The sequence below is a fragment of the Urocampus carinirostris genome, chromosome 1 (genome assembly GCF_059441175.1).
Source record: "Urocampus carinirostris isolate Australia breed hairy pipefish chromosome 1, RoL_Ucar_1.0, whole genome shotgun sequence".
In the NCBI taxonomy this organism is placed as follows: domain Eukaryota; kingdom Metazoa; phylum Chordata; class Actinopteri; order Syngnathiformes; family Syngnathidae; genus Urocampus; species Urocampus carinirostris.
The window spans coordinates 14475542-14489460 of NC_142349.1; positions in this window are offsets into that span (position 1 = coordinate 14475542).

The following is a 13919-nucleotide window of genomic DNA, read 5'->3' on the forward strand; positions in this document are numbered from 1 at the left end:
CAAGCTATGACCCATAAATAAATAAATAAACAAATAAATCCACTTTTCAAATGTATCCTATGAAAGGATTGTGCAGTTTAAAAAATAGTACAATACACACACCTTTTAAAAAAGACAAAATAAAATAACTGGCATAACCAAAACGACTGTAAGTACCGTATATACTCACTTATAAGCCTATGTTGCAAAAAGTGACCCCCTAACACTTCTTTAAAATAGGGATATCTTGAAAATTAAATCCAAATATTAATAATAAAGCTTTTACCAAAATAAAATTACTTATCAAATTATGTAATATTAATAAAGATTAATATACTGGTAAAAAGAGCTAAAAATATAAGCTTTTTAAACAATTTACTGTACCATCCAGCCCCTTCAATGGAAGACACTCGTACACCATTTTCATGTTATGCAATCATTTCCTTTTTCTACTCAATTTTTGTAGTCATTTATTTACCCTTCTCCTTCCCTTTCTTGGGACCCATCATTATAGGGAAAAAGGAAATGAAACCCACAAAATCATAAGAAAATAAGATGTAGCCGCTCTCAAACGACTGAACAGGTAGAAGAGATCGAAATGGATATTATCGCCACTTAATGTTAAGGAGTGTAATCAACTCTCCGTTATTTCTTCTATTCAGCATTATTTTGCCAAAGAAAAGGCTCGCGAGGCACTCAAAATTGGTCGGCGACCCACTTTTTGGTCTGGACCCACCAGTTGAGAAACACTGGTCTAACAGAACTATACAATGACACCAAATGTACCAAGTCCGGCAGGACCTGCCTCTTGAGGACTTTGTAAGGGACTATATTAACATTTGAAATGGATCCTAAAATGGGAGTGGGAGCCAGTGCCAGAAAGAGCAGAAGAAGACAAAATAAAAATTGCCTGAAAAGAATAAATATAAGTATGAAATTTAAGAGCGCTAAAATGGACCCTAGTGGAACACCACAGAAGAAAATATTGGGCTTTGCTGTTTCTCACAAGTGGTTAAGCTGAGTGGTTCACTATTGGGGGTACAAATAGATCTATCTTTATTGTTGTTGATAACAACATAATGAACATTTTTTGCAACGAAAATAGACATGGCAGTCCAGGATAAACTACATATACACACAATAAAGACTTAAATGAGAAAATGCGATAAAAGAGGCAAAAAATATTTATAAGGTACAATGATGTGCTTGGAGACTGGGAAGTGTATCGTAATAATAGTGCAATGAAAAGTAGTGCAATAAAATTTCTAACTATAGTCCAAAACATGTTTCTATATTCAAATTATTTAAAAGTAATAATTTAGTATTTTGGATATATTCCCGAAACAAACAATTCGATGCAAGTACTGTACATAGATTGTACAATATTTAGAATAAAGGGGGCGGATCGATCCAAATATCAATATTATCGATACTGTACTTGGATTGGATCAATCCTTGAGTACCGGGATCTATATTGTCTTAACATTTTAACTTTCACCGTAATATTCTTACTATTGGGTTGGATGATCATATATGTATGATGCGGCAGGGGTAAACCAGTGAAAGCTGTCGGGCCCTGCTGTTGAACAGTGTCACCCTGACCCGAGTGTCATGCCCGCTTTCTTGTGTTCCGTTTCATCTGGAGAGACGAAAGCATGACTAGCTTGGGTGCCGAGGTGCTTAACTTGTTTGGGTGTTTGGGCATTTGGGTTGGCCATGGTCTCAAAAAATCTTTGTGTGTGTTTTTTGCTACTTTTGAAATTTCTCTTTGTTTTTGTGTATCTGTTTGTCTTGCTGCCGGTCACCCCTCTTGAGGTATATGACCAGGGTGGATAGTAGATAAGATAGTAGATAAGTAGATAAGTGTCGTGTCCAGCATGGTCGCCGTGGCGACCGGCTGGCCCCGCCCCCTGGGCACGGCTGCAGTAGATCAGCTAATTTGCCTGTGTGCTACTTAAGGGTGGGTTGTGGGTTTTGCTGGGGCTGGCTCATTGCATTTTCTGTCTGCATTTCCCGTTCTGTTTTGCTCTGTCCTGTTTTGTTTGAGTCGGAAGAAACCTGTGTTTGCACGTTTTTTGTTAAAGCCTGTTTGTTCTGTCTTGTCCCTGAGTTTTGGACGACTTTTATTTTGGTAAATAAAAGTTTTGATCATTAACGCAATTGAGTTCTCCCTTCCTGCCTCCTGCCTCCGTTCTGGTCCGGTCCCCTCGTGACAGATAAGTAGATGATCATACATAAATTATAACTTTCAAACTCAATGCAATGGTGTTTCTACTTTATTTGCCCTACAGAACTTATTTTCAAAAGATTATGCACTGGTAGGTATTTTGGGAGAGACGAAAGCATGACCAACTTTGGTTTGGCCATGGTCATATTTTTTGTTCTTTGCTACGTTATCCTTTTTTCTTTTCTTTTTTTGTGTATGTGTTTGTTTTAATGTGTGTCACCCCTCTCATAGGATATGACCAGGGTAGATAGATAGATAGGTATTTTTGTTGTTGACATTGTTACACAGTATTTGTATTTTAGTCATATTGCTGCTTTTTTAGATCAACTTTCTTGACTTGAGTTCTGAAAAGGTTGTAGTGAAAGCCTTTTGAATAAACGTTTTTACATTGTATTGTTTACACTAAGTGCAATTTGACTTCATTCACACCTAGGGACATTTCGGTCTGGCATATTCTGGAATGTGGGAGGAAACAATGCCCACGCAGGCACAGGGAGAACATTCAAACTCCGCAGGGGGATGCTGCGGTAGCTGGAATTGAACCCTGGACCTCAACACTGTGGGGTTGTGTGCTAACCACCCATCCGCCGTGCCACCCATAAAACATTATATATTTATTATGTATTCTATCATTTAAATAACTCCAAGCTTAAAAAGCTTAGCGTTGGTTAGAGGTACTTTGCTAAAGTAAAACATTTCAAATAGGCTAGTAATAATAAAGGGCTTATGACCACGAGTTCAGTTTCTGTAACATTCTTTCTCAAATGTAGGAGAAAGTGCAATGTCACTGTGAAATCCCCGATTGATTTCCACATCAGATTCTGTTGTGTATCTAAGTGAAGAATGTTTGGGGTACTCTGACTACTCAAGATAAGTTTTTCCTGGTTCATAAACAGATGCTTTGAAGTGACTCCTGCATGCGTGTGACTCATGATATTCAATCACAGCACTTTGCCAGCGCAATAACTTTATGGGAAATGTCGCCTGTCGCGTACTTTTTGTCTTGTGCAACTACAAACATTCCGTGTATGCTTTCGAGATAAAAGTCACTCATTTGCATATTGGGACATAACCTCTTCACTTTGTTCTTTCAGCAACAAACTGGTGCCCAAAATTCCCCAGGAATATTGTTTGTACAAAGTAATTACCAATTAGTATTACGCCTTCTTTGGCAGAAGATACAGTAAAAAAAAGAATCAGGTTTGTATTCTACTCATTGTAATCTAAGTATTTAATTCAAGTAAAGTCATGTTCATTTGGATAGCCCTTACATCACCAATTGAGCTGAAACCCACATAAGGGCAAAATGACACTCAAAAACCTCAGCATGAAGAAGACCGTGAGGAGGGATCGCACACTAGTTAACCCCTTGCAAGGACAGACAATACACAAACATCAACATGAAATATATGTAACATCAGAATGTCCATTTGACAGCTTCCTGATTTGTTGCAGCAGGTTCTAGATGCCATATGTGAGGTCCATATGCAGGGACAACCTGGCCCATCCTTCTCTCTCTAGGACAAATAGATAAGAGTATGCTGTCAACACCACTCATTAGCTCTTGAATACAAGTGGGGTTCAAGCCTTGATTTAAACACTTTCACTAAGGTTGCAGATCAAATCTTAGAGAGCATAGCATTCTACAGTCGCAAGGCCCAAACGAAGACTGCTGTCAAACCTGTGGATTTGATCTTGGCTCTTGAGATCACTAGTTGACCAGCGTTTTACGAGTGAAGCCATACCTCACTGTTTGTTATTGTGACTATAATGCACTGTTTACATCATTATCTGCCAATAATGTTGATGTTTTAGTTATTCCACACCCTTAAGGGCAGATTTCTTTTTGTAACCTAGGAGATGTAATTAAAAGAAAGGTTTTAGGGACCTTCCCTTGATGGTAATTTTAGAACAGATTTGAAATTTGGCATTTGTGAGTGGTTGTTATTGTTCAGTTCTCTCCTGTTCTCCTGGCGCAGAAGCAAGGATATAGGCAACAATAGGTCATTTATTCGGTACAGGTTTGGTACACCGAAAAGAAAGAATCACCAAAGCCAGTTGTCGCGGTAAACGGGCAGGCAAGGTGTCAGTAATCCAGAATCGACTACAGCAGTGGTTTTCAACCACTGTGCCGCGACACACTAGTGTGCCGTGAGAGATCGTCAGGTGTGCCGTGAGAAATTATCCAATGTCACTTTTTAAAATATAAAATTGTATAAAACATTTATGAATCATTTTCGGCAAATATTATGTCATTGCCAGGTGTCTGTGCTGTAAAAACTGGGGGTATTAAAAATGATATTGTAATCAAACATCCTGTTCAGTGGCATTCTATAACATTTTTGGTTAGTGGTGTGCCACAAAATTTTTCCAATGTAAAAAAACGTGCCTTGGCTCAAAAAAAGTTGAAAAACACTAGACTACTGGTTAAGATAAGAGGCACAGGTTTTGGTACATGAAAACAAGACAAGGCTGAGACAACGAATGGCAACAAACTGGAACATGTGCCCAAAAACAGGAGTGCTTAGATAATGAGCAGGAGAGGTGATTTGAATGCAATCAGGGCAAGCGACACCAGGTGTGACTTGAAATCAGAGCCAAGGAGGTAGTGACCAAAAAAGGCAAGGGAAAGCGATGAAAAACCAAACCTGACAGCCGTACTGACTTTGTCGCCTTTGATCTATGAAACAAGCCTCAGGGAGAACCGTCCCTGGTCCAGGTCTTCAGGGTCAAACGCACGAAATAGAGAATTGGGTTTAGTATTCTTAGTCCCTAGGGCAATAAGACAGAATAAAATCAAAACAGCAGAATAACAAGGACCATTAGGCCTGCCTGGCATTAAGTCTCTTTGCAGTCTGTAAATGCTGCAAATTCTTGTGATCAATCCTATTCCAATGTCAGAGGCGTCGACCTTAACCGTAAAGGGACGTTGAGGGTCAGAGTAGGCACTGAGGAAAAATCAGTTTTAAGTCTATTGAAAGCCGCAGTGCACTGTGAAGATCTGATAAAGCTAACCTTGAGGTAAGTGAGATGATGCGGCACTGGTGCTCTAGTTTCGGATTAATTTACGATAGAAGTTGGTAAAACCTAGGAACCGCTAACTTCCTTTCTCGACTTAGGGATGGGCCACCCTGCAACCGCAGTGATCCTAGACAGGTCCATCTTGAGCTACTCTTTGGCTAGCACAGACCCCAGGAAGCAACAGACTGTTTTTTGGCCTTAACATAATGTTGATTGTCCAATGAATCTTGTGCGCCTCTTAATGGGCAGAGTAAATGGGAATGTCATCAAGATAAACAAAAACATAACAATCGTGAGCATGTCTTTAAGAACACTGACAAGCTTTTGAAAGACAGTTGGAACATTGTTTAGACAAGCATGACCGGATAGTCATAATGTCCATTAGGGGTGTTAAAGGCAGTTTTCCATTAGTCACCCTCTCTGACATGCTAAGAATTTTTAATATCTAATTTGATGAAAACTGTGGTTCCCTCAACCAACTCAAAGGCAGTGGAAACAGGGGGAATGGTTACTTATTTTTAATGGTAATATCAATTAGATGTCGATAATCAATGCAAAGCTTCAAAGTCTTGTCTTTATTTCCCACGAAAATGAAACATGCGCCGAAGGCAGACTTTGAGGGTGGGATAATGCAGGCTTTTAAAGATTTGAGAATCTATTAATTTATTGCCACTCGCTCAGGGCCATATAGTGAATATAAACAACCCATAGGGGCAGAGAGGCCAGAACCAGTTCTATAGTATGGCCTATGGGGTGGCAGAGCCTAAGCTTTGCTGAACACTCTCGCTGTGTCGTGATATTCAGAAGGGATCTCAGAGTATCCTGTGATTGATTCGGGGCTCTGAGGAGGATCCAAAACAGGACTGACAAGACCTACCCCAAGAGATAATTCTCCCTGATCCACAATTGAACTTTTAGAATCCTGGCGAGAGAAGGATTCCTAGTTAGAGATAGCACAAGAGTCGATAAACACGGGTACCTCTTTGGCCCATTGGCCATGGCTAACGACCACCCAGATATTATTAGGGATGTGACTCTATGTACTGGTTTAACTAAGGACACCTGCGGTGTCCATTTGTCTGTCTCCAGAAGAAGGCATTCACAAGTAGATTGAGTTGGTCCAACAAGTTCAACCAAACAGTGTTCTCGTGTAACACCCACAACATAACTTTGGCATTCAGAGAAGCAACCATTTGTTACTGCATTGGTCGTTTCTTTTCCTGGACCTGGAGGGCATGGCACAAATTTTCTGCGTCTTCTGCTTCTGCATCTTGGCCAGTTCGTTCTGTCATGGACCCGTTCAGGGTGGCGCGGAAGCGCAATGCAGAAGCAAGGATATAAGCAACAATGGTTTGTTTAAAAACCAAACATGAAAGCCAGACTGTGACAATTATGTCGTCTGTCCTTATTCTGAGTGTCTACTACTCACCAACCTTTTCTTTACTACGAGCTGTCTAATGTCCGATAATATTATCGCGGCTCCATCCAATGATACATTTCATAACAATAATGGTTATAGCAATAATTATAAAACTAATACGCCTAAATCTTTGTAATTACTACACCGATAGAATTGTAGATGACATAGGAAAAGGCATTCCACCCACCGCATATGCGTTATTGTGATTCATTTTGCTGGCAAATTGACCCCCGGTTTAAACCACTATGTATCTAAATTTTGGCGGGGAGTAACAGATGACTAAAGCACGGGGCATTTGCACCTCGTATAGAAATCACTTTTGAGCATGCTGAAAATATTTACCTTGGTGAAACGACGTTTTCTGTGATAATTTGGCAGTTCAACTTTATAGACTAACACTAACAATAATAGTTTTCAATACATGTGATATTTGGAAGATTACTGTTTTGAATCCCTGGGTGATAACAATAAAAGCAGCTTATTTACGTAGTAAGAAATGGAAATGGTATTACTCCAACGTAGATAGTTAGCTCTAGCTAACCTATTATATAGAATGTTTTTGACGTGACGCATACCTAGTTAAAATAAAATTGTTCGGAAACAAAACAAACATTCTTTACTCTGTGAAAAATGTTCGCTGCAAATCCTCGAATACTTGAGGGTTGCCAGCCTGCCAGGGTTGTGCCTCACTCCGTTTGACTGCAGATAAAAATTGCCGTCATCTGTCTGCATCAAAAGGGATATAATTCTAAATTGGACTTGTCCATCGCACAGGAATTAATCACCATAGCAAAAAGTAGTATATTCTTTTGTCATGGATTTTGGTATTGGTTTCAACTCAACTGCCGTGCGCCACGGTTTCCTTTCTACCTAAGAAGACAGGGTGACGTCCCATGGAAAGCGTCAGAATGCTTTCACAGTTTAGAGCAATAGTATATATTTTCACAGTTTTATTTAGCATCAAAAAAACAATATTTGTGTGTTTACAGTGGAAGTGGTACAGATCAATTGCACGTGTGCCTTTTGCTCATGAGCGTTTCAAATGATAGTTCAGGGAGGTAGAATTTCAATTTCAATTTTGAAAGTAACATGTTCATTAATGACATTACAATAAAAGAACCGCATTTGCTTTCGCTGGTTGTTGGCCTTATCTGACCTTATCTTTGAGGCGCCGATAAAGCGAAACAAATTTACAATGTTTGAATTTGTGTTTGCCTGACTACAGTCCGAATAGTAAACAAGTGCCGGAGCCAAATGATATCGAGGCGAGTACAAATCTCCAATGTTCACTGCAATCTGCAAGATTGATGGATAAGCGGGAATCCATGGACACTTCCGTCTGCCTGAACGTGAATAGACGCTTGGAGCTCACTCCGTGCTCCTACAGCACCTTTCCTAGGTATCTAGTTTCTGAACAGTCAGAGAGCAATTTGATCATTTCTTAAAAGGAGAGCAATTCCCTGCAAGTAAATGGATTTTGTTTTGTTGCTGCAGGACGGTGACGGACGATCTCGCTGTGTGCAAAGTGAGAACTCGTTGGTCCTTTCCCAAGAATGCAAACAAGAAGCTGAAGCTTGCCGCGGCTTCAGCGGAGAGCTATAAAAAGGATCAGCACTCTTGCTCATTGTGTTGCTCTGAGGAAATTCTCTGGTAGGAAGGTCACGTGATTGCTGACGGATGCTACAGATGTTACCATAGATACACTTCCTTTCTGACTGTTGTGTAATTTTTGCTTTATGGCATTCAAGGGAAAGTCATGGACTTACTGAGAAGTGCTTTTATGATCTAGGTTTCTTTGGAATTATGCATGCACTCGGCCTCATTATTTGTCAGTATGCGTACGAGCAGTTGTGAGGAGATCCAAATGGGCAACATGCCGTGGGTTTTGGAGACATGAACTGGAATCGCAAAATGTTTTGGCGTGGCATAAATGTGCAGTTTTGTGTTCCTGCTTAATAAGTGCCAAATCAATATCTTTAAATGACGTGAAAATGACATGAGACGCTTTTCGATTAAGTCTGCTTTTTGATTGTAATGGCCACTCAACACCAAAATGTTTGAGTCGCAAAGTCCTAACTTCTGTCGTGGGTGCTGTGTTTACTTTTATGCCTGTCTACCTGATTGGAAGTGCCAAACGATTTTCCGGTTGATGATAAAAATCATATAAAAAACTGATTTTTGTCACTATGCATGGAAATTACCATTCAACACAAAAACTTTCATGACATTTTGTACCTGAGTTTTGGAATTTTATTATGCGTCCACTGGCAAGAGTAATCTCCACCAAGTCACTTGTTGCTAAGTCAAATGACTGATGAGGGCGGAATGGTCCTATTCATTGTGTTACAGTTTTGAAGCTGATAGCTACTTTTTATACTCCTCACACTTTCAGATTTTTAGGACTTTTTCTTACAACTTATTGGGGGTGAAGATGCTTTCTGGTTTTCTGGTGTTTTCTGGAGTTCTTTAAAGCAATTTTAAAAACACGGCTGAGCAAGATAGGCAAAGAATGGTTATTTCAAAACAAAATAGAGGGCTTGGTTTTCTGAATATTGTTCTTTGAGCATTTTGGGGATCTACTGATTATATGCAGGATGTCCTCAATATATGAACAAGTTTCGTCCTTACGCTGGCATAACGTATTCATAGCTAATACCTGAGGCAAGGCATGACAAACATGAGACCAAATTATTTTCCTTCACTTCATCATTACTTTCACCTTATTTCACTTTCATGCTAAGTGCAAGAAATGTGTACAATGCAGCTTTTGAAATGATATCCTGTCATGATTACTGATGTGACTCAGTTGTGTCCGCTCCTTTGGCGGCAACCGTCGCGGGTTCTGATTGGCTCCCGATCAGTATTTGTACCTAGCCCTGTTGGACCCCTTATGTCAGTCCGTCTGCAAACCTCAGTTAACACTAGACAAGCCTTTTTCGACCCTGACTCCTACCTATCCCGTTTTTTGCTCCTGTCTGTTCCCCGGCTTTGACCCGTTTTTATCCCCGACCATGTCTTCTCTCCTTTTCTGGCTTCCGACTCGCTTCCGACCCTGATCATGTTTTTGCTCTCCTGTCCCAGATACTGACCCGTTTTTCCGTCCCCGACACCACCATCACTCGACACGGAAGATCCACTTACGCATCCGGAGCACAATCCGGGTATCAGAGCGACCTGCTTCCCGCGTCCAGCAATCACCGGATCGTGGGCCCAACCTTCTCTCTTTCTTCCAATAAAACTTGTGAGAAATGCAACGCAAGTGGGTCCTGTCTCCGTTCTTGTCTTGACATATCCGTCAATCCGTCTAATCAGGAGGGGAATTGAGCTGCTATGTAGAGTTAGCCCATAAAGCTCTGTAAATAAACTATAGAGTACCGTATTAACCGGATGATAAGGCGCATTTAAAAACCCCAAATCACCAGAAATTTTCGAAACCGTTGTTATAAAGTCTTGGGATAATTAGGTGTATAAAGATTGGGCTCTATCGTGTCTTGCTCCACTCCTGGTTGGTGCCCTCTGGGGCAAGGTGGTGTGCCAGAACCTGACATCGCCAAGTCCAAATGCTGTGGTCTGTGTAATACCTGGGTTCATACGGGTGCTTGAAATCCTTAAAAATGCTTGAATTTTATAATTGTGTTTTCAAAGATTGAAAAGTGGTTGAATTTTGGGTGAAGTGTTGGTAAATAATTAAAATTGTTGCCATGTTTCACAGCAATTCAGCTTAAAAATGACACTGATACTGCTCTCAATTTGCCCCCTACTGTTTGCACCCAAGAGGAAAGGTGCATGTTGCAACTATATGTATCAATCATGGATATTTATGATAGTGCATGCAAAATCTAAGGTAGCCTTTCCTTGTGGTAAATTGTAATGGAAAGAACCTCCTGCAATTGAAAATGTAAGGTACATATTACCTATTATTATATTGAACCCAACATATGGGAAGGAATTTGTCTGAAAAATATTTGCACATGTATTGTTCAGATTCACAAATATATTTGTGATTTACTTTAGATCTAAAAATCATGTGTCTTAAATGCACACACACAATCAAATATCGCACGTGCAAATCACAAAGATATTTGTGGATCTGCAAAATACATGATTAACACCGGATTTCTTGGTACTGGCGTAATTGAAAAATCGGCTTTGAAATTCCTTAAAAGTGCTTGATTTTTTCCACGAAAAAGGTGGTCCCTGTATATCGTAAATGAAGGACTTTCTCTACTCAACTCTCAAATGTGGTCTCTGTAGACCAAGCTCAAACATATTTGAATTGAAATAGACTGCAAGCGGTAAAACTTCACACGGAGAGGAACTGTGCCTCTAATCAACGTCATTGAATGGTTTCCCTTTTTACCTAACATGCTCCCTGTGACCTCAGCATGTCAGCACAGTTTTACAGCGCGTGTGTATTTGTGTGTGTTTTTGTGCGTTTCCTTGTGTGCATGTGCATGAGTGCATGTTTGAATGAGATGGCGCAAGCAGGCTTCAGCAGTTTCCCGCTCGTCTCTGCACTCCCTCAGTCTGTTTACAATTCCACAACTGCTGGTTGCCATGGAGTGCGCTCTTCAATGAGCTCCAGATGCCAGATAGCACAAAGCGGGCCAGCAGCAGTGAGTCATCAAGGCCCAGGAAGTCCCACCCAGCACTCCAATCCAAAGCGGCTTCTCCGGGCACACTCCTCCTCTGTTTCTCCATACTTAGTGATTTACTGTTAGACCCCCCCACCCCCCACCACCCCAAAGAAACTGCTGCAGAAAATATCGTTTTTATCTCATTTGTCCAAAACAGGGGTCCCCAAAATTTTTCCTGTGAGGGCCACATAACTTCTCCCCTGATGGGAGGCTGAGGTCGGTTTCTAACCGAAAAATTGTGACAATTGCAGGAGTGCCTACGTGTAAAAAATGTTGTTTTCCAGAAAGCCACAATCAGATAACGCTTCTGGGTTCTTCACAGAAAAAAAGCGCATGGAACAGAAACTTTCTGTTGTGGGGTCCACTAGTGGTGGGCAATACTGGGAATTTTAGTATCGATCTGATCTAAGAAAATACAGCAGTATAAGATAGATACGGATCTGGTACATTTTGTTCGGATATGTCATGATTATTGAATAATTAACCATCCCCCTTGAATTTGTTCCTATTTACAGGAAACACACAAATATTTTAGGCACTGAAAATTGTTCATTATTATGAAAAAACTACGAATTACACTTTAACAGTATAACACATAGGAATATTTCTATTACAGCTGTTTCAGAACGAAAGCCTCGAGAGAAAAACTCGATAATGCAAGATGCAGCAGCAGGCCAGGTATGGAGAGGTGCTACAAGTGTGACTGTCAGTTCCACAAGCAGGCATAAACTGAGAGAGAAGGACTGCGCTATCTGCATACAAAAGTAGCGCTTTGAGGAAATTGGTGCGAGGTTTGGAGTATTGATCCCAGGTAGAGGTAAGATCTTGGGCCTGGACCCAAACCTGGGCACACAATGTCAATTCCTAAGTCGAGCCGGGCTGGGCTTGTCTCACGCCATTTTTTTCTTTCTTCGTCGAGGATCTGAACAGCATGCACTTACTTTTATTTAATTATTTGGATGACCAACTTTGGCTTCTACTTGAGTGATACTATTCTCAGGTAACTGTACTTTTACTTGACTTACACACGTCGGCACTGCACCTCAGCGCCTCGCATACTTTCGGCGCTGAAGTGCAGTTTTCGGGAGCAAAGTGAGCACTTGGGGGCCGCGCATACTCCGGTGGCAAAGTGCACACTTGATCTGAGGAACCGAACATGAAGTAAAAACAAAGCTGCACCCCTGTGCTGCATTTCAGCGCCGTGGGTACTTAAACTGAAGCATAGGCGCTGAAGTGGAGCTTTGGGTTCTGGCCCGGTCGGGCTTTTATACTAGTGGGCCAGGTCATGGCTGGATATTTTGGGCCCAATCCTACCTCTAATCCCAGGAAAATAGTATAGATCTGATCCAAGTACCGTCTTAGTATAAACAATAGCAATATTTGGACCAATCCTCTCACCCCTACCATGCACAGTCCTGACAGGGCAAAGATCAACTTAGTTGTCAGACCCCCGGACCACCAGTGGTATAGATGACTTGCAAAAGGCAGTACAATTTATCTCATCATCACACAATTTTTAATCTCGCTACTTGGTTAGCACATTTGCCTAAAACGCAAAAGGTCCCAGTTCGAGACCAGGTGAAAACATATGAGGGCCTGAAGAAGGATGTGTGCCACCAGGCTGTACTTGCACGAGACACGCCAAAGGAAATGGTGCCCCTACGACCCTAGTGGTTAAGAGATTCAACCAACAACAAACCAACAAAACATGAATGCTGTTTTCATTGTCTGTTTCACATGTTACAATGACAATGAATTCAATCCTATTGTAACATGCAAAATGCACAAAAAATAACTCACTCGCTCTAGGGTGGTCCTTATTTTTCGACTTTTAAAATTTCATGCTCTGACCCCTTGAATATGTTCCAATATATACAAAACGTAATTAGGCAAAGTTTCATCAAAATCAAAGGATATTTAGAGGTCGCTCAAGGCCTCTGAAATTTTGGTATGAAAAATAAGGATTTTTCGCACATTATATCAGACCTAGTGTACAAAGTTACTTGTAACTTTTCTTGTGTTACAATTATAAGCAATGGACTGAAATTGGATGTTCTAAAACGCCGTACACATAGGATTAAGATTTCCGTTTTTTCTCGAAAATTGCCAAAATTTTACCATTTTGGGAAATTTCAAAGTCGTTGAGCTACCTCTAAATATTATCCAAATTGTTCAAAATTGCACACAGTGTGTTTTTATCGATATAAGAACATATGCGGGGGGTCAGAGCCCAATATTTCAAAAAAAAAATTTTCGACCCCCATTAAGGACCACCCTAACTCGCTCTGTGACTTAATGAGATAAAACCCAATTAGAAGACTACACCTCACCCTCCCCCATCTGGTTTAAAATCCCGTTACAACACAAAACGTGCACCCAGATTTTGCGTTCTTTTTAGGTAATAGACAAAAAAAATGTGCATCAAAAGCTCTCTGGTATTTTCAGGTGGCTGAATCAATTGTGGAGGCTGGCTGTAGTTTAAGGACTACTGGCCTAAATGAAAAAAAAATAAATGCTTCATCCATGCTGAAGTCTTCTTTGAGAAAAGCAAAAGCAGATCAATCAAAAGAAGCTTAAAGCTGCGAGAAACAAAAGCCATTATTAGTTCCAGAGTCCAAACTGTCGTCATTGTAAG